Source organism: Sarcophilus harrisii, chromosome 3 (assembly GCF_902635505.1).
Source record: "Sarcophilus harrisii chromosome 3, mSarHar1.11, whole genome shotgun sequence".
NCBI lineage: Eukaryota > Metazoa > Chordata > Mammalia > Dasyuromorphia > Dasyuridae > Sarcophilus > Sarcophilus harrisii.
In genome coordinates this window covers 295,580,790-295,602,859 of record NC_045428.1, presented here as the reverse complement: position 1 = coordinate 295,602,859, position 22,070 = coordinate 295,580,790, and positions in this window count along the sequence as shown.

Sequence of the window (22,070 nt, the reverse complement as noted above, 5' to 3'; positions counted from 1 at the left end):
TTTTGAGCAATACTATGCGAACCAAAATAAAACTAAAAAAATGCAAGGACTTAAGGCAAGAACAAGTCTCTCCCTGATAATCCTAGAGCTAACAGCAGTACAAAGGCTCCCTGTTGCAACCATGTCAGAAACTCTACAGTTCTGGAGCACCATTTCAGCCAGGGAATCCAGTTTAAGATGGACAGTTCACTGTGAGTTAGGTCTGTGGTCATTTGTGCACTTAACTCAGTTTCTGCTTATAGAGAGAGTAGCAGGGCGAATATACTATTAACTACAAGCCCAAGAAATTTTATTCTCCATTAACCAAAGTTTCAGATAAATCCCAAACAGGTATTTAACATGACCTTATATTGATAACAATAAGAAATTTGTCCCAGTAAGTTCACACAATTATCTTACATATCTAGGTAGATGTTTCATAAGTAAACATTACAAATCATTTTGCTTTAAAATACCCAATACATAGAAAAACCCCAAATTGCATATTGTCCATAACAGAAACATTTTCAAAAGAACAAAAGAAAAAAAAAACTATTATTTTCAGAAGTCCTTTCAGTGATGGACATAATTTTAAAGATGACCCAACACAATCAATTAAAACTTATACAGAATATCCTAATTCCACATAAAACAATCTAAGAAGTTCTTTAAAATATCAATTAAACATTTTAGAAATAACCCTACCAAATTATAGATCACAATTATGACCATATTACTTATAAATAAAGAAACCATTATGTATCTAAAGAAACAAATATTCAGTCAATTAACTGCAATAAAAATGGACTGTATCTTTAAATCATTTGATTTCTGCAGCCCAGAGCCACGCCTCTGCAGAAAGCAGCTGGAACATACTTAGAGGAGGGAAGAATTAGGTTGTCACTTTGACAAGACTCTTTCCATGACTGTCCTTCCCCCATTCTACATGGCATTTCTCCTAACTCCACCATGTTCCCCAACCCTCTACTCAACTTTCCTTTTTCCTTCTTGCTACATACTTTAAACAAATTCCCAAACCAACAACCTTTCTAACTAGATGCTCCATTGCTAAAGTAGCAGAAGGCAGTGGGGGAAGGTAAGATAAGTTGAATCTTTACCTTTAAAGACCAAAGATCCTTTCCTGTTTCTCCCTCCCCTACCTAACTTCTCTTTCCTGAAATCATTCAAAACTTTAATTGCCCCTTCTTAAATCACCTTTATTTCCCTTTTCTTTCCCTTCAAAACTTTTAAGATTCACAATACAGTGAATAGCTAAATAACTCCATGAAGTTCATACACATGTTCAAAAGACCTGACATCATTTTAAAGCATAATTTACAATGTTAACAAATTACCCAATTTGTTTCAGAAAATAATATAAACTGAACCAAACCAAATACAGTTGTTTTGTTTTGTTTTGTTTTGTTTTCTACCTGAGTTTTCTTCTCACAGCAATTAGTATCTCTCTTATCTGTCTAGGCAGAGCTTCAATCAGATAAGATTTTTTTTTAATTGCCCTTTACTCTGCTCTAGCAGGCTTTTCAGAGGAAATTTTTTTTGCCAAAGTTTTAAAAGTCCTGTTCCTTTTACTTACAAATTAGTGTAACAGGTTAAGAAGTTAGAAACCACAAGCAATTTTTTTTATACTAAACACAGTTGCAACATTGAAGTAACCAATTCTTAATCATTGTTCTTAAAACTTTAACAGAGCTCTTTAACCAACAAAACAGACAGACAAGTCACATAGAACACTTAATCACACAAATGTTTAACATTCACAAACTAAGGGCAAATTCCTGATATCTCAGGAGTATCATGAAGGGAGTTTTCAGATTGACAATTTTTCCTTCCCAGAAACCCAAACTGTGCCTTTTAAATAGGCTTCCAATCTACAGTTTGATACACTCTGCCTTCACAGAGAGTGCCCAGATGTTAAAAAAAAAAAAATACTCAGGACCAAATTGTGCCTAATGGCACTGAAATTTGTGTCCAAAGGCACCCAGACCAGATAGTGCCACAGGGACTCCCATTGGCACTTCCCAGAGTTGTATGGCTAGTCAGCTCCCTGTTAAGACCTGTTGTTCTCCAATCTCTAATCCTGCTCCCAGATCTCATCTTGGTGAGACCTCCAAATGTAATGCTGAAGAAACTGAGGCAAGATAGAGATTAGAGAGTTTTTAATATTTTATTTCAGAAGGTGAGATTGTACTGGGGGCATGTTTCCGCCAAGGCTGATGTCTCAAAGCAGCCATCAACAAATGTGAGTTTTCAGTGACATATATATGGCTCTAAGTTCGGATAGACAAAGGCAGGGAGGGTGGAGTGCAAACTCTGGTGAGTGGGAATTTCCAAGAAGAGACTATCAATCTGGTTCTGATAGATTGGGGGGTAGGACCATAAATTCTTACAAATTGGGAGTAAAGAGATAGTCTAACTAGATAGTCTGGACTTAGAGATAGACAATGCCAATTAGATATCTCAGAAAGGACATCTGGAGTTTTATCTTTTGGAATATCAGATCTCCACAGCCCTAATTATCTCAATCCTAATTATTAGGAAAAGGGGGGTTCAACCAAGGGGACTGAGGCAGAACAATTCAAGGAACTGAGGCAGAACAATTCAGGGGAACTGAGACAGGACAATCAGGTAGGACTATTAGAGGAGACTGTGGCACAACAAACACTGGGTTCAAATATAAATTTTTAATAAATTCTTCCACAGAAGAATAATGGATGACTATGAGCAGTATTATCTCATAAAGCAGAGGAAAACACTATAGAGTAAAACCAGTTTAAAGGAAGCTTGGAAAGATATCTAATTAAGCAATGGCATCCAAATAGAGATAAAAATAGAGGAAGAAAAGTTGCTCATCATAACAACATTGTTTTTACTGTGCACAATGATCTCCCAGTTCTCACTTCACTTTGCATCAGTTCCCGTAATTCTTGTCATGTTTTCTTAAAACCATCTTCCTCATCATTTCTTATAACATAATGACAATTCATAACAATAATATGCCACAATTTGTTCAGCCATTCCCCACTTGATGAATATTTGCCCTCACAAAAAAGAGGTGCTGTAAATATTTTTGGTCATATAGGTCCTTTTCCTTTTTCTTTGATCTCTGTAGTTACAGATCTAGTGGTAGTATTGGTGAATCATAGAGACAGTTTTATAGCCCTTTGGGCATAATTACAAATTGTTTTCCAGAATGGTTGAACCACTTTCCTGCTCCACCAACACTCTATCAGTATGCCTATTTTTATCTTATCTCCTCCAGCATTTGCCATTTCTGATTGGTACTGGGGTGGCACCTCAGAGATGTTTTAATCTGTTTTAATTAATTAATTTTTAATGAAGCTATTGAAGGCAAACAAGCTAATTTGTTTTTTTAAAAAAAAGATAATATTCATTGTAAATTGTATGCTAAACCAAAATTTACATAATTCACTAGTTTTGTCCGCCTTATATCCCTGCCTGACTCTATCTTTTGTATCTTGGTCATTAGGAGGCTGTCCCATGGAAATGATTTTCCTCTGTAATGTAAGCATAAAATAGTCCATAACATCAAGGCATGATGAACTTTGACTTCAAGGGTTCTAAAGATCAAGAGAATGGAAAAGATTAGAAGGTGTAATCAAAGATGTAGCTTGTGCTGATCTTGTGTCTGCCTTCCTCAGTTTCCTCATCTGAAAAATGGGTATTATAACAATAGTATCCATTTCTTAGGGTTTTGTGAAGATAAAATGAGACAATATTTGTAAAGAATTTTGTAAACTCCAAAGCACTATATTAATATGAATTATCCTTATTATTGTTGTTATGCATTATGTGGTTATATTTATTTATTCTCCCAGAGACCTAATAGGAACAATACCATAAGCACACAAAATACCTCTTTATTCTTTCCTCTCCTATGTCTCCTTGTGTCAGATCCATTAAGAAATTAAGATCAAATTCTTTGGCAAAAATAATTATCTTTAAAACTAGTCTTATTCATAAATAGACAAAGAAAATATTTAACACATTTTTCTTATCTTTTGCCTCATTTCATATCTTTCCTATTGAAAACCTATTATGGATTTAAGTGGAGGCTGAGATTGCCCTAATCCTATCCTAAAACCAAACTACCCCCTTCCACATCCCTCAGGGTTGGTGGTCCTAATCCTATCTTAATACTAAAACTACTAATATGACCAAGAGGTCTCTATCATATTTTAGCAGTCATCATTACTCACTTCTTTGGTGTTTTCTGTATTTATTGTTTCAGGTAGCTAATAAACCTCTCCTAAGCCACACACACACAATGCAAAGGTAATTAAATTGCCTATTATCATACTGTTCTGCTATAACAACAACAACAAAAAAAAGTTTCAACTATTATCCTCTTCTAAAGAGAGTTGGCCCTATATAATAGTATAAAAGCTAGTTCAAGAACACCAGGACAGCATTCTTGACTAAAAACTTCAGTATGAAAGAAGTTCTGCTGTCTTTGCTGCTCCCTTTCTTTTCCCACAAGATCACTTGCCATGTTTCCATATCTATAGTGTCTATTAAATATTATGCCTACCATTCTCCCTATCTTATGCTAATGCTGCTGATGAGAGATGAAGTGCATATCCAGTATTTATCCAGTCAGAGTCGATTTGAAGTCCCACCAGTTTTTAAATTCAAAGTCTACTTATGTCTCATAGGAAAATCCTCAACAACTCTAGTATTTCATTTTAACTGTCCTACATAGCTTTTCACTGGAATTTTTGGCTATTATTTTTCCCTTACTCATCTCTTCCTAACCTGAGAATCAATGTATAGAAAAGTAGAAACCAAGAGAACATTGTACCCAGCAACAACAAGATTATGTGATGATCAGCTGTGATGGACTTTTCAATAATGAGGCAATTCAAGGCAATTCCAATAGACTTGAGGTGGAGCAAGCCATCTGCATCCAGAAAGAGTATTGTGGGGACTGAAAGTTGATCACAACATAATATTTTCACCTTGCTTTTTGTTTTCTTTCTCACTTTTTTTTTTCCTTTTTGATCTGATTTTTCTTGTACAGCACAATACAGGAAATATGTATAGAAGAATTGCACACATTTAACATATATTGGATTACTTCCTGTCTAGAAGAGAGGGGAATGGGAAGAAAATTTTGGAATTTAAAGTTTTGCAAAGATGAATGCTAGAAAATATCTTTGTATATATTTATAAAACAAAACGCTATTATTTAAAAAATAAAATTTTTAAAAAAGAAAGAGAACTACTATATGTGAAATAGAGTTAAGTGGGTAGAGCAGTGGATAGAGGATAAGTCCTGAAGAAAGGAGGACTTCAGTTCAAGTCCAGCCTCACATACTATTGAGCAAGTTGCTTAACCCTGTTTGCCTCAGTTTCTTCATCTTTGAAATAGGCTGGAGTAGGAAACGGCAAGCCATTCTAGTATCTTTGCCAAGAAAACTCAAATGGCTCCAAGGAGAGCCAGATGCAATTGAAATGATTCAAGAACAAGGAGGCTTGCAATAGGGAAGACTTGGGATCAAAGATCACCTGACAACCTTACTAGCTCTTTATGTAGTAGGAAAAATACTGGATCCAAAATGAAATTCCAGCTCTGTGACTTGGGTCATTCTGTGACACTGGATGAAACATAACTTTTTTTCTAAGCTTCAATGTAATATGAGGGAAACTAGATGATTTCTAAATACCTTTTATGCTTTAAATCTATGCTGATCCGATTCTAACCAGGAACATATCTCATAACCTTTTGTCATGCCACAGTTTCCCATGATTGTTTTACCTCAGTTTCCTTAATTGTTCCACCTCAATTTTCCTAAATTATTCTGCCTCAGTCTCCTTGGTTGCAACCCCACCCCTACCATAAGGACTGATATAACTTAGGGCTGGATACTCTAAGGTTATAAACTGTAAATGTTTAATCCCAAATAAGGGGAAGATCTTCTATTTTGGACATCATGACTCCAGATCTTCCCAACTTAGCAGAAAGTCCAGTGCTCATTCTGCATCCCCCACTTTTCTGACTTTGATCTCCCTTATCACTAAAGTCCTATAAAGAATCTCTGGAATCTCATATTCAATACTGGATACTTTGAGATGCAAGTCTGATCCAGTCAATTAAATAAGCTCTCCAATAAATAAAATATTAAAATTCTCTACTCTCTATCTTGCCTCAGTTTCTCCAGCATTACACTTTTTGAGCCTCAGTTTCCTTGACTATAAAATAAAAATAATAATACTTAAAGTAGCTACTTCACAGGGCTACCCTAAAAACAGAATAAGAATGCCCTGCATAAAACAGGAAGTAGTCCTGTTCATGGAAAGAGCAATGGCCAGAAAGTCAGAGGAACTGAGGTCTTTGTGTGAGTAAGCCCCTTTCCCTTTCTGAGTTTCAGTCTCCTCATCTCTAAGTGAGAGAGCTGGACTAGATGCCTCTACAATCCCTTCTAGCTCTAGATCTAAGAACCTTTAAGTGTTTTACAAATATTAAAGCATTAGATAGATGTTAGGTATGTTAGGTAAGCTCCTTAAAAACAGGAAGCATTTCTTCTACTTGCTCTTTAAGAACTTTATTATGAGTCTAGGAGAAAACACTGAATAACACTTTAGAGTGAAACAGAAGCTAGTATAAACTGAGATTTTGTAAGAAACTCTAGGTGATGATGGGGCTGCTAGATGGCACAATAGATAGAGAATCAGGCCTAGAATCAGAAAGACTTGAGTGTTCAAGTTCTGCCTTAGACATTTACTGAACAGGCAAGCCACTTAACCTTTGTTTGCCTTGGTTTTCTCATCAGTGAAATAAGGATAATAATAGCACCTAGCTTCCAGAGGTGTTAAGATAATTAAACATAATAAAAATTATAAAGCACTGAGCACTGTGCCTGGCACATATTAGATGTTAACTATTATTATTAGTTAATGTGAATATATGTATATAATATATATGTATGTGTATATATGTATATAGTATGTATTGTGAAGATATATGTAATAATAATAATATATTAGTAATATATTGATATATAATTAAATAATATATAATAGTAATAACAATATGTTAATTAATTATCATTATAATCTATTATTATATCATGGTATCTGTGACTGTGACCCCTCTCACACATTTTCAAGTCTGCCTTTGCCTAATTGTAAAAAAGAAAAGAAAAGAAAAAGAACTTAAGAGGTAAGAAACTCTGATGGAGAAACTCTAAATGGGTAGTAATCAAAAAATAAATAAATAAATCTATGGAAAATAAATGCAAATTAGTGGAATGAGCCTGAAGAAAAAGAATGAAGTGAATTCTTTACTATAAGCATTAGGAACAATATTCATTCATATTAAGTTTGAATTTTAGCTGCAAATTTTTTTCCCATTCTACCTGATTTTTAATGCATTCTTCCTTATGAAGATGTTTCTTTTTACAGATGCTTCATCCATATGTCTGTGTGACATTAATCAAGATACACACCAACACAAAGTCAGTAATGTAGACATGCAGGGTCAGAATGTGGGAGTTAAGGATATAGAGACATAAGAACAAAAGACTAAGATGCACAGAATGAATAGAGTAGGCAGAGCTGTGTGGGAAAAGACATGAGAGAGATCCTATGAGTCACAGCACAGGGATAAAAGTAAAAGTGAAGACAAAATGCAGACACACAAAGGGACTATGACAGAGGGAGACAAATAGAGAGAAGGACAGAGGAAGAAATACTGACCTTAAGCAAAGAAAAAAAGAACAGACAGAAAAAAGACAGAAGCAAACACAAAAATCTTTGATGGAGGTCATAATTATAGATACCATGTAGTGTAGGGGAAGAGCACTAAGAATCAGGATATATGGGTTCCAGTGGGGACTCTGTGCCAATAACTCATTATATCATTTCGGGTCACTCACTTCATCAATGTAGGCCTGAATTTTCTCAATTGTTGAAAGGATAAACTTTGGGTTAGATTTTCTCAAAAGCTTCTCCCGGGTCTGAAAATCCATATTCTCTAAAAGACGAACAATAGAAAGAGCTAGAGGCATAAAGGAGACAGAAAAGGAGCAAGAAATACCAAGAGAGACAGACTTAACATTATTGTTGTCATCAACATCAATAATATCTTTTCCACATTATGGTATTCCCTTGTTCTAGTTTTGATATATTCAGACACTTCAGCATTTTCCATGGATTACCACATTCCAGGAATGCCTTACTAGACTTTTTTCAGGAAAGTAAAATAGCTTTCTCCATATTTTTTCCTCCATCTCTTCCCAACCCCCATCAGCACAAGATTCCCATAAGAGTTATCAGTACCTTGAAAGCACACTTTACAAGTGCCAATCGTCCTTTTGGCAATCGTTCTAATATTCCTGTAAGTAGCACAATAACATCCTATTAAAGTTTCGGGGGCTAGTATAAGTGAAAAATGCAGCTAAGTTTCTAATGAACAACCTCAATCACCTATGAAGAAAAGCACATTAATTATCCTGTATGGATAAAGCAACAATACCTGTTAAAATAGCTGAAGACAGGACAGGCAGTATGAGGAAGTATATTTAGCCAGGGCCAATTTACATTCCAGGTCACAGATTCTCAGGCAAAGGAGAATACAAGATCACTACCATCAAGAATAAAAGGAGCAGTAAAAGCCATTCATAGAAATTATAGACAGGAGGTTTTCCTCCTTTTCAAAAATCTGCTTCAAACAAGGCAGCAGCAGTTGGACAGGAATGCCTTCATGTTTAATAATCTAGAGACAGCAGATGACGCAGAATGTGTTTTTCTCCTTTTCCTGTCTAATAAAACTTCTTTGATCATTTTCATTTCTCCTTTTCCTTTTCCAATAAGAGTGAGATTTTTTATAGTAGAATCACAAAGTCTTAGTTTCTCAGCATAGAAAGGGACCACAGAGGTCATTTAATCCAACCTTGCACTTAATACTTGCTTCTCCTCTATTTCTCTGACAAGTATTTCTTTGAACACTTCTGCTGAAAGGAACTTCACCATTTAAAAACAGCAATTGTATGTAACAAAACTTATTTATGTTGAGCTGGACTCAAGTATCATAGCTTCTAATGCACCATGCACAGAATTCAAAAGGAGGAGGAAATGGAAAACAAAATTAGGAAAATAAACTGGATTTGATCAAGTATGTACAAAGTCCATGTTAGAGGTGACACAACTTTGAGTACTGAGAAAATGATTTTAATGTATCTGGAAATATACATAGAGAAAAATAGCAAAAGCTTGGGAAAATCTATATCTTATTGTCATACAAAAAAGAGAGCAAGATAACTTTAATAACTATTAACAAGTCATGTACCTACCTTCTCATTTCCATAAAATTTTTATTAGAATAGTCAATACATCCATTGAAGCTGTATTTGATGAAAACACAAGAAAGGAATAGCCAAGTTTGTGCAAGTGATATTCTATAGCAGACCACATTTTTATAGTTACACAATTAACTGAAGTAAAGACAACATGCTACCTCAATGTACCTCTTTGTTGCCTATGAAAAAGTGTTGAATTCAAAAAAGCAACATTTTAGTTTGAAGGCTTTGCTTCAAAAGGGATTCTCCAATCAATATAAAAATCATAAGTGATTTTTTTCCTTGAAAGAGATTAAAGAAGCAGTAACTTTGATCAATACCCCCTGACTATTCATATCTAGTGAGGCATAAACATGGAAAAACATATCACATTCTAATATGGGAGGCCATAACAGAATTGAATCACACCTAGGATTCATTTTTGCCTTAATTAATTTTATCTGTGATCCTTGAAGATGTTAAGATTCTGAAATGACACTTGTCTCTTCTTCCATGAAAATGTAAGCACTTTGTCATTATTTAGCCCCTCCTAACTATATATATATTTCCATTTCTAATTTTCTATTGATTTCTTTGTTTATATATCAGAATTTCTCCTGAATGCTGATCTTTTTATTAGGAATGAGAGAAAGTCCTCTTTTTATTAAAAATTCATTTTCCCTTTCATAAGAACATGTTCAGCATGGAAGAATAAATTCATTTTAGTTCTAAGTTTTTGTATTTTTGAAATATTTTATTCTATTTTTTTTTCATTTATAACAATTGCTTCCAAGTCTTCTGTGATCCTACCTGTGATTTCTTGATAATTTAACTTTTTCTTTATACCTTTTTATAGTATTTTTGCTTTGGCCTGTAAGCTCTAGATATTTGTGGTGGCATGTGATATAACACTGATATCTGAGAGTTTTCAGTTTAGAGATTTTTTCATAAGTGGCGAATTCTTGCCATTCTCATTTTAGTCTTTGAGTTTAATAGATATAAGCAGTTTATAACTTCCTCAAATGTGGTTTCCAGATTTTAATTTTTGCCCATGTATTTCAGGGAATCTGTTTTTTCTTACATTGTTTTCTTGATGTGTTTTCTAGATGTTTGTTTTTATAGTAGGTAACTTACATTTTCTTTCCTTTTTTTAGGTTTTATGCTGAAATATTTCTTATTTTCTTGTTGAACACTTTGTGGTTCGGGTTTTTTGGGGTTTTTTTTTTTTTTTAGTATACAGGGAAATACACTACTCAGACAAAGTTTCCATCTTCCCTTCTAAGTTATTTATTCTCCTTTTGTTTTTTTCCTCTCAAAAAGAGATTTAAGAGATTTGCCTAAGAGCATATAGAATAAATATGAATCCTCACTTTCCTTCACTTGAACTCTATATGCCTCAGTTTCCTCTGGTTAAAAATAGGAATAATACAGCATCTTCCCCTCAGAGTTGTTCAAATTAGATAATAATTATAAAGTACTTAGCAAAGTGCTTGGTATACAGCAACTAAATATACATGTGAGTTAATATTTTTTTTTAATTCTTCTGTTTCATTTCATCTAGTCTTATAATTAAATTACTGTTTTGTTTTGCTTTTTTCTCTAAGGTTCTCCTTGTAGTTTTAAGATTGTAAATTTTAAGATTAAGGTTACTCTCTTGTAGTTTTATTTATTAGGCTTCTCTTAACATAAAATATTTTCTAATAATGTTAAGTGCGTTCTATTGTTTGCTCCTATTTAAGTCTCAATTCTTCTTTTGGGCTTTGTCCTTGGAACAGTCCCTTATGGCATTCTTGGATGAATCAGGTATGCCTTGTTTCCTAGTGTACTCTTTTGTAGGTCAGATAACACTACTATTGCTAATCTAGATGGATTAGCTAATATTAAGCTCCACTTTATTCTATAATACCTGACTTCTATGTTATAGCGGTCCATTATAGGTTCAGTCCTCAGAATTTTTTTCCCTTTCTGTAGGATATTCAATTGAAAACCAATATTGTCCTCTACAGGTTCCCTAATATCAGTGAGATAGTTACATTGGTCTCAGATCCCCCTGCACATCTCTTCCAAGATAGGTACCCAGGCACTGACTTGGACCTGTCTCATACTTTCATTCTTAGGGCTCTGAGAAATTCACTCCAAGGTAATGTTTCCCTATGCAATGACCATCAGGGATATTTCAGTCATGCATTTCTGTTTTGCCAGGACAAAACTAACTTCTAGCTTCAAACACTTGAATTATTAGAACCAATGCTGGCTTATAATACTCCAGTTCAGAGTATTAACTATATTCAATTCCATTTGTTAGAAAGTTTGCTCTAATTTCCCTCCTCTCCCCACTTTCACTCCCTTCCAATATAGTTATTAGAAATTATTTGGATTTTCCTACCTTGACCCTTTCCTATCCTGTTATGGGCCATTACTCTAAACTTGAAACAAGGATTCTACAAGGATTCTCAACAAGGTGCTAAGTCAGGGGAATTGATGAGACAATTCTTATCTAGTTTAGCATGATGATTAATAGTTATCCAAGTTCAGTATGATTGAGTTAATCTTATAATAAATAATGGTTTCCTAGTGATATAATTAATATACTCAGAGTGGAGCATATAAACTGGGAGCCTCAGCCAGATTCAGAGGGCAGAGAAGACATAGGACTGGAGGTGGGAGCTCAAACTCTTGGAGCCAAGGAGAGAGATTCATTCCATCTTTGGTCAGGCTCCTGGTGGCTCTCCTGGGGGACTGAGAGACAGATTCATTCATCCCATCTCACACCCTGTGGTGGCAGGCCTGGCCGCCTGCATTTTCTTCACTGAAATCAAGTCTCCTCTGAAGGCCAAGGTGATCACCAGGCAAAGGAGACAATAAATACTTTTGGACTTTAACACCTGGCTCTTCTTGTGGTGATTGCTCTATTGAAAAGAAGGCTGGTCCATAGAGCTCCAGAAAACCAAACTAAGAACATTACATTTTGGCATCTGAACGTGGGACTAAGAACCTACATCTGTGACCCAGAAATTATGGTAAGTACAAAAATAGACAAGAAGGAAACTTTATTAAGGGCTAAAGCTTAAATAAGACATATTTAGAAAGGAGTCTTTTCCACTTCGAGGAAAATATGTTGAAAGTATAGTTAAACTCATTAAAAGCCAAGGTTTGATTGTAACTTGGGAACAGATCATTGAACTTTTAGAAACATAACAATACACATCTCCTTGGTTCTCTAAGGAAAAAGAATTAGATCCAGATGAATGGAAATTAGGAGAGCAACTATATGAATACTACAATGATAATGATTTTATACATACAATTTAATACAACTGGCTTTAAGGAATGATATAAGTATCAGAATAAGGAAAAGGAAGGAAGTGCAGGAGGGGGAGGAAACTGACAAATTAAGTGAAAAGAATGAAGAATCAGATAAGAAAGGAGTTAAGTACAATTCGAATGAAATTAAGGAGTGTGGTGCTTCACAGCAGGAGCCATTAGAGCATTCCCCAACCCCTGACCTACCCCCCTCAATTATCCTTTCATGGGTAGAGGGAGGAGTAGGGGGGAGGGGCAGTGACACCATTAGCCCCACCCATGAAGGAGCTTTGTCCACCCCCTATGAAAAGATTACAAAAGACACTAGTTAAAACTAAAAAAGGACAGGCTATATCTGATTTGATAAATGCATACCCTGTTATTGAAGAATTTTATTCTTCAAGTCAAGCCAAGAGAAGATACACTCCTTTTGATCTGGAAATTATTAAAGACTTGAAAAAGGGTTGCACTCTTTATGCGGCTACATCATCTTATGTTAAGATGGTATTAGAGGTTTTTTCTTATAAAATTTTAGCCTCTAGTGATTGGAAATATATAGCAAGGACATATTTAGAACCTGGACAAAACTTGTGACTTTCGGAGTATAGCGAATTATATAGGATACAAGCCCAACAAAATAGGCAAACTGGAGTCAATATACAAATCACCTTTGACCAACTAGCAGGTAAAGGTCAGTATGCAGACACTTCAGCACAGATTAATTACCCCATAGCAGCATGTGAGTGAATGGCTTCTGCTGCTATAAAAACATGGGGCTCCCTCCTAGAAAAAGATAGAGGGGAAGCCTTCACGAAAGTAAAGCAAGGTCCAAATGAACCTTTTGCTGATTTTGTGGGACATCTGCAAAGAGCTGTTTGGAGAAAATGCAGCTACAGGAATAATGATCAAACAGCTTGCTAAAGAAAATGCTAATGAGGTTTGTAGAAGAATTATATGGGGACTACACAAAGATGTTCCTTTAGAAGAGATCATAAGATGATGTGCTATGGTAAGCACAGATGCTTCTTATACCCAGGCTATGATGCAGAACATGGGGAGACAGGGTCCCTCTTGGCAAGGGACTTCCAGAGAGACTTGTCGATGCTTTCAATGTGCATCTGAAAGTTCCATGTAGGCATAGATATAGAGAAAACAGGGTGAGAGAACAAGACCCAAAATCCCATGCAATAAGGGCTTCCACTGGGCCTCAGAATGTAGATTGATTCAGGGAAATTAGAGGCAAAGTGCAACTCCAAGATCTCAAACAAAAAATATTTATAGGGACATGATGGCAACTGAGGTTACACCCAGAGAGTCTTTAGAAGTTCAGGACTCTGATATGATCAATCAGCAGAGAAGCAATCAGATGGAAAAAAGGGATTACATGATCAATCAACAAAGAAGCAATCAGATGGGAGAAAGGGATTACAATTGGGGAGAATACAGGCTTTTTAACCCAACGAAGTTGAGTGTCCAGTGCGAGCAGCTCCAATATAATTTCCAGTTGATGAGGAAAGAACTAGAAAGTGGTGAATGGAAGGAACTAGATAGGTTAACTGCTTGGGAGAAAGGGTTTTCTTGTATCTCTACAGATGGAGAAGGAATCAGATGGATGCCAACGAGCCATATTCATCTTGTCCATCAGAGAGAGACAGAAAAAGAGAAAAACCTCAAAACAAAGGAAAAGACCTAAGAAACATCTGACAATGAAAGAACATGGCTTATAATGAGACTGTTGCAGGACTTTAAAACCAGCAGGAATCATTGGATTCCATGAGATGAAAAATTGATGATTAGACTATTGCAGAACTTCAAAACCAGCAGGAATCACTGGATATCCTGAGACATTATAAGATTGATACAGGACTTCAAAATTTGCAGGAATCATTGGATTCCCTAACACAAGATGAGACTATTGCAGGACTTCAAAACTTGCAGGAATCATTGGATTCTCAGATGCATGAAGTAATGGACAATATATTGGTTTTGGACTATTTCTACGACTTACAGTTATGTATAATTCCTCATATTGATTCATGTTGTTTGTTTGTAATAACTCCCATGTTAATGGATTTATGTACACCTGTTTCAAGTGAGACCCTTCAGAAACCCACTAGTCTGGTTTGATTCACCATTTTCCTTTGGTTTTTCATCTCCCTTCCTGAGATGTCAGGGAGGGCTTGATCACCTCCTTTTTTGGTGTTTTCACCGATGTTAGGATTCTTACAAGGTGCTAAGTCACTGGAATTAATAGAGACAATAATTACCTAATTTAGCATGGTTCAGTATGATTGATCTGATCCTACAAAGAGATGTTATGGGACAGAACTTGAAACAAGTTACTAAATGTAATTGAGGAGACAATGTTTAAATCTAGTTTAGAATTGATTTAATCCTACAACAAATAGTGGTTTCTCAGTGATATAATAATTGGTGTGTACTCAGTGTACAGCATAGAAGCAAGAAACTCTTAGGGCTACACACACAAGCCCATCTTGGAGACGGAGTCAGATTCATTCCATTTTCCATCTTTGTTCTGGCTGGAGGCTAAAGCTGGCAAAGGCAAAGGACTAGCGGCAAGAGCTCTCTGAACCAAGGAGAGAGATAGGCTTCTAAGAAAGCTAATTGAGCCCAAAGAAGGAGACAATACTTGAAAGAAAAAATAAAAGATTTGGACTTTAACTCCTGGTTGCATTTGAGATGATTATTACTTTGAACTGAAACTAAGGCGGCCTTCAGAAGCCCCCCAAGGAACCTGCTTCCAGAGAACATTATATTTTAGAGAAGAACATTACATTTTGGCACCCAACATGGGCGTCAGGGAAGGTGTGATCACCTCCTTTTTGGGGTTCTCACCTCCTTGCGAAGTCAGGGAGAGTGTGACCACCTATGTTCTAAAACAAAAGAAAGGGGGAGATGTTATGGGTCAGAACTCTGAACTTGAAACAAGGATTCTTACAAGGTGCTAAGTCAGTGGAATTGATGAGACAGTGGTTATCTAGTTAACTAAGTTATCTTAGTTTAGACAATGGTGATTAATAGTTCTCCAAGTTCAGTATGATTGAGTTAATCTTACAACAAATAATGGTTTCCTAGTGATATAATGATTGGTTTATACTCAGAGTGGCGCATATAAACTGGGAGCCAGAGCCAGATTCAGAAGGCATGTTATGTGATTATAGGAAAAAGTTCGGATTTGCTTCTATAAATGATGCTCTCTGACTCAATTAAAGTGAAAGTAAAATTTAATTATACAATACACAGAATAAATTGCCTACAATAACAACCAATACAGTAAATAATACATAAAAGACAAAGAATAAGGAGAATTATGATTAAAATAGAAGAAAAAGACAAAGAAAACATCACCAATCTAAGGGAGCACTGAAAAGTGGCTGGGGACCCCATTCTGCAGCCTTCAAACTTGATTGGGAAGAATCTCGTCCCAGGCAGAATATCATCTCCATGGGTGAAGCCCAAAGACGATTAAAACTGTACTGAATTTATAGGACTTGAAAACAAAGAAGGCACAGAGCCAACTTACTTACATATAGAATGTTATGTATAGGAGAAGGAAATGCCAGATGGGTTTCAAGATATGACTTGATTAATACAGATATCAGGGAGGGGGCCAACCCACACTGACATCCATTGTGTCCCAAGGAGTGGCTAGTTCCTGGGATTATAGAAGTGAAGCCAAACACATGTGGCACATTCCCAGTTTCATAGGATTAAAGAAAGGTTAAGTCCCCATGGAGAGAGTCACGTTCTTGAAATGGTTTGAAATGAACTTACTAATAAGAAGGCATTTCTTATTCAGGGCAGAAAAGACATAGGACTGGAGGTGGGAGCTCAAGTTCTCGGAGCCAAGGAGAGAGATTCATTCCATCTTCAGTCAGGCTCCAGTTGGCTCTCCTGGGGGACTGAGAGACAGATTCATTCATCCCATCTCACACTATGTGGTGGCAGACCTGGCCTCCTGCATTTTCTCCACTGAAACCAAGTCCCCTCTGAAGACCAAGCTGATCACCAGGCAAAGGAGACAATAAAGACTTTTGGACTTTAACACCTGGCTCTTCTTGTGGTGATTGCTCTTCTGAAAAGAGGGTTGCCCCAGAGACCTCCAGAAAACCAAACTAAGAGCATTACATCATCCTATATCTCATCCATTATTATCTGAGCTGGCATTGGTGTCCCTTCCAGTCTTCACCATCTTATGTCTACCTTTTTGTATATACTGGATGGAGAAGCTTGTTTCAGCTTCATTTCAGATATTTTTGCCTTTTTCCAGGCCTGTTAGTAAGATGGCACTTCCAATCCCTCACTTCTAACCATCAAATCTATTAGTTTGAGTGACACTTCTCCATTCATTCATGATGTCTCTTTCTAAGAAATTTTAATTTAACTCACCCCCTTCTTATTCTTGTCCCCTTCTAGGATACTATACAATCTAATTTCTTGAATGGTCCAAAACTGAATTCCTTATCTTCCTTCTCCCAAACCCTACCCCCTTCCAAATTTCCCCATTATTTGTAAGGGTACCATTGTTTTCTCAGCCCACCTGGCTTCATAATATTGGTGTCATCTTCAACTTCTCATTCTCATACCCCACTTTTCCAATCTGTGGCCAATGCTTGTGAATTTTACCTTTATAACATCTTCTCTATATGTCTGACCATACCCTGATGCAGATTTTCATCACCTCATACATGGATTATTATAATAGCCTACTTGTTGATATCTTTTCCATAACCCCCCTCCCTTACTCAACTGATAAAATTATCTCCCTAAAGTGCATGTCTAATTAACTCTCTCTCTTTCTCTCTCTCTCTCTCTCTCTGTCTCTGTCTCTGTCTCTGCTTCATACACACATAGAGAGAGACAGAGTAAGAAAGGGAGAGGGACAAAAGGAGGGACACAGAGAGGAAGGAAGGGAAGGAGAGAGAGAGAGAGAGAGAGAGAGAGAGAAAGAGAAGGAAGGAGGGAAGAAGGGAAGGGGAGAGCACAAACTCTAGTGGTTCAACACAATTTGCAGGACCAAATATAAAATCCTCTGTGTGGCATTCAGAACCCTTCAAAACTAATCCTTCCCATCTTTCCAGTCTTCTTTTGCCTTACTTCACCCACATATGTTCTTCAATTCAGTAATACTGACTTCCTTACTACTCTTAGAACAAGACTCTTCATCTCCCAAATCTTAGGAACTCTAATTAACACAATAATTAATCATGATCCCATAGAACTCATAATGAAGAAAGCTACCTACCTCCTGATAGAGAGATGATGAGTCCACCATCTCAGAGCACAGGATGTAAGGATCTCCTGATGAGGAAATCCCTTCTACCACTATAAATTAATATCCTCTTTGCAATGTAAAGTTTAACAGAGTTGTCTTGAGCACTGGGAGAGTAAGTGTCCAGCGTCACATATCCAGTGGGATAGAGCTCGTAATGTGATATAAATAATTAATGAAATTAGCCCAATAATATGACTCCTGTACTCCATACCATCTTTTTACTTGATAATTAAACTCAGCTTTGAAGGATGTTATTGCAGGGTGCAAGTCAATTTGCTTTGCTTTTTGGACTTTCATATCTTTTATCTCTTGCAAAGTAGGTTTGGGTGATTCTTTACCCAGTCAATATAGCTCCTAAGCATCACAGATGCCTTCTTTCCTACATCTATAAGAACTTAAGGAAACACTAGAATTCCTGGATGACATTACACATCTACTGGATCTCTCTCATAGTCCTCATCTCTCAAATACTTATTAGCTATATGACCCTGAACAAATCCCTTAACCCTGTTTGCCTTAGTTAATCATCTATAAAAATGAGCTGGGGTGAGGGCATCAAATGCTAAGCTTGGTCACTATGCAGACATTCTTACCTCTTCAGGGTGCAATTCCATATGTCATGCAGAAGTAGCCCTTTGCCTCTTTTGCACCCCCAATTTCCATAATCCTTGTGGGTAGGTCAGTATCCTTGGGCCCACAGTCCTGCAATCTTAATTCTGAGTCTATGATAGCCAAGGGCAAATGATGTCATCTCTCTACATTAGGTTCTATAGGCAGTCTCAGTTCCCCTGGGGCCTCCAGGTGAAATATCAGGAAGGAAAGAGAGAGATTCTGCATTTGATCCCTCAAACTAGCTGTAGTTTGATCTGTACAGCTGGACAAAATTACATCAATGAGGGGAGAGAAATAACATTTTAGTTCCTTTTCAGACATTTTGTTACCTTTTTTGAAAGATGATGAGAATTATAAAGAGGATGACCCAAGTTTAATAAAAGGGCACCGTGATGTCTTTTTATACGTTGTTATTTTCTTTCCTCATTTTACCCAGAATTTTGTCAGCCTTTTACATAGTATCACATTGGGACAAACATTTGCAGTGATATTTTGTAATAGCTTATAACAAATAAATAAATGTAATAATAATAAATATAATATACAAATATAATAAATATAATATTTTTCTGATAATTGATTTTTTAAAAAGAATCCTTCATCTTTGACATTAATTTTAATAGTATTCATTTAAATCATTAGCAGTTTAATCACAGTTTAATTTATACACTTAATTTATAAAAATTCAGCTTTTACAAATAGGAACATGTTACTTGTATAAAGCAAGATACTCATACAATGATATGTATTAAAAATATATCTGCCACGGTCTAGCAGTGCTTTTTGCATCTATGATTTAACAGCTCTATGATTGGTTCACTTTATATTCCCAAGCTCACAATGCCTGTATTTCACTATTTCATGGTCTCTCCAACTAGAAACTCCTGTCCAGTACTTTTGGGTTCCCTAAAGTCAATGGTCCCTTTTCAGATTTCCTCTTCAAAAGTATCAGTCTTGCATTGCTATAGTCACACTGATCATTGCTCAGCACAACACAATATACGACATTTTTAATACCCTAATCATTGATATCCAGGTAGAAAGGATTCAAGAAAATGATAGTAAGGTATTAATTAATTTCCAAGACATCTAGGAGAATCTCCAAATCTAAATTCCATCTACATTTAATAATACTGATCAAATAGTTGCATGGTAAACTATAACTAATCTACAGACTAATTAGTCTGGTAGACTAATGTTGAGTGACCTTCCCATCTCACTCAGTTTACCTATATTCTTCTGAGAAGGTAGTAGCCAATCAACAAGTATGCTGTGAACACATGCTCTCATGAGAAATAGAATTCCTGTTCTCTTCCAACCAATGCTTGTTTTTGAGCTCCAGCACTGTGGAAGTGTGGAAGAATATCAATACATTCACCCCTTAAAGCTTCAATGAGACTCTTCTAGTTTTACTTCATGTATAGCAGAAGTTCACATTTCTCCTCTCCGTATCTTCCATGATATGACTGGCTTATGTCAGTGGTTCTCAAACTTTTGTTTTCAGTATCTTTATTCTATTAAAAATTATTGAGGATCTCTCCAAAGTGTTTTTGTTTATCTGGATTATATTTATAGCTATTTACCATATTGGAAATAAAAACTATTTTTGAATTTGTAGACCCTCTGAAAGAGTTTCAGAGACCCCAACAATTCTTTGGATTACACTTTGAGGACCACTGGTCTAGAGAATCCTGGGGATCTCTGAAACTCTTTCAGAGGGTCTACAAATTTAAAATTATTTTTTATTTCTATTATAGTAAATAGCTATAAATATAACCAATGTGAACAAAAACTCTTTGAACAGATCCTCAATAGTTTTTTTTAACAACATGAAGATACTTAGAACAAAAGTTTGAGAACCACTGCTCTAGACCATACTTTGAGAACCACTGGCTTAGGTCATAGTCTATCTCAAATTTCATATTTCCAGAATTAACCCCAGTCTTTTTAGTATATTCTCATACCTTTTCCCAATGTCATAAAATTACTTGAAAAAAGTTATCAGAATTGCATATAGGATCCCAGATGAAGGTGCCCAAAGCTTTATCAGACGTCATGAGCTTTTCTTCTATGTTGTCACTTTCTTTCCTCATTTTATCCAGTATTTTGTCCGTCTTTTTAATGATAGTTTACAATAAATCTCATGCCCCTTTCCAACATATATGACATATTGTATGTGTGTGTGTGTGTGTGTGTGTGTGTGTGTGTGTGAAAGAGAGAGGCAACTGGTGTTAAGTGACTTGCCTAAGGTCACACAGCTAGTGTTAAGCATTTCAGGCCAGATTTGAACTCGGGTCCTCCTGACTTCAGAGCCAGTGCTTTATCCACTGTCCCATTTTCTGCTCCTACTTAACTGATTTTTAAAAGGAATTCTTCACCTTTTGTAAGTAGAATTCATTTAAATTATTAAAAATTTAGTCAACTTAACAATTTTACATAAAATTTAGCTTTACTCAAATATTCAGAAACATGCTGCTTGTATAAAGCAAAGTATCCTTGCAATATGTATCAAAAACATTTGTCATTCTAATATGAAAAGCTATACATTTACAAAAATGATTATAGCTCATTGCTATGGTTATAATATTCTTCCTCTAATTTATGTGGTTATTTTACTTCGGTCAATGTGTGCTCCTTCTTTAGAAATGCTAAATCAGTTAGTTTTGCACTGAGTGTTCTGGTCACAGTCACCTTAAAGAATAAATAGCTACTTAGAATCTATCACAATAGTTTTGTCTGTAGAGAAATAGATTTTAGAATAGAAGTTTTAAGAAAATAAATATGACAAGAGGGCTAAGATGCTTTGCATAAAATTTGGATGGAGAGAGTAGGAAGAGGTAAAAGGTGGGAACAAGATTTAAAAACCTTAAAACTTTTGGTATATAAAAGAACCAACAGTAATTACTGCACACAAAATTTATTTGCCAAAATTGCAAAACATGTTACCAAATGATGTCAATTTACATCCATGTTCCCTGTTTTAAAAAAGCTTACAAAGGGAAAGCATGTTTCAAAAAGAAATCTAAACCAATAACTAATAAAGTCAGAACTGGAAAAAAAAATGACGACTCATAGTAAAACAAAAAATACAATTCATAGTCAGAGGAAAATTGAAGTGTAAGTCTGGAAATGCTGGTAAATGAGTAAGTGATCAGCTCTCCAGGAAGAAAAAGTATGCATTACACATTCATATTAAATCTACATTATTAACATTTTTTCCAATGCTTTTTTTAAAGTCTGGACAATGAATAAACCAAGCCTCAATTTGTAGCATTTGCCTATTCCAAATAAATAATGCTAACACTGAAAATTAAACTCTACTAAAATGGTTTAAGTTGGTTCCAGTACACTCCTTAGTATAAATATACCTTTTGTATTTTTAACATTAAAAAGAAGAATCCAAATTCATTGATGTTTAAAAGCAAGAAGTATGGTATCCCACTGCCACACTGAAATTCTTAAGAACTTTTCAGGATCTCCATTTATTTATTCAACCACAATTCTAATCCAAGTTAAGATCATTAGTGATAACCAGAAATCAGTTTATTCACCTGTCAGAAAGT